This window comes from Myotis brandtii, unplaced genomic scaffold, assembly GCF_000412655.1.
Source record: "Myotis brandtii unplaced genomic scaffold, ASM41265v1 scaffold247, whole genome shotgun sequence".
Classification (NCBI taxonomy): domain Eukaryota; kingdom Metazoa; phylum Chordata; class Mammalia; order Chiroptera; family Vespertilionidae; genus Myotis; species Myotis brandtii.
In genome coordinates, this window is record NW_005359352.1 from 691,565 (window position 1) to 691,800 (window position 236).

At 70.8% G+C, this 236-nt stretch overlaps 1 protein-coding gene across 2 annotated transcripts in view; it reads right to left on the reverse strand.

Moving 5' to 3' along the window:
* The window catches only part of HPCAL1 (hippocalcin-like 1), a 75,980-nt gene that overhangs the window by 10,227 nt on the left and 65,517 nt on the right, over nt 1-236 (reverse strand). The window lies entirely within an intron of this gene.

Below are 236 nucleotides of genomic sequence, written 5' to 3' on the forward strand. Positions count from 1 at the left end.
CCAGCCGAAAGGGACCCAGCAGGGGCAGGCCGGCCGGCCCCACTGAGACTAACAGCGTCAGGCTGGGGTGTGGGGGGGGGATCCTTCAGTACGCGGGCCACGCCCACAAGGCTGCTCGTGTCCCCACTTTAGAAGCTCGGACACCAGGGCTCAGGGGTGCAGCCACAGGTGCGAGGACAGAGCGGGGCACAGCCCCATGACCCGGACCTGCCCCCGGCTCTCCCCCAGCCCAGCGG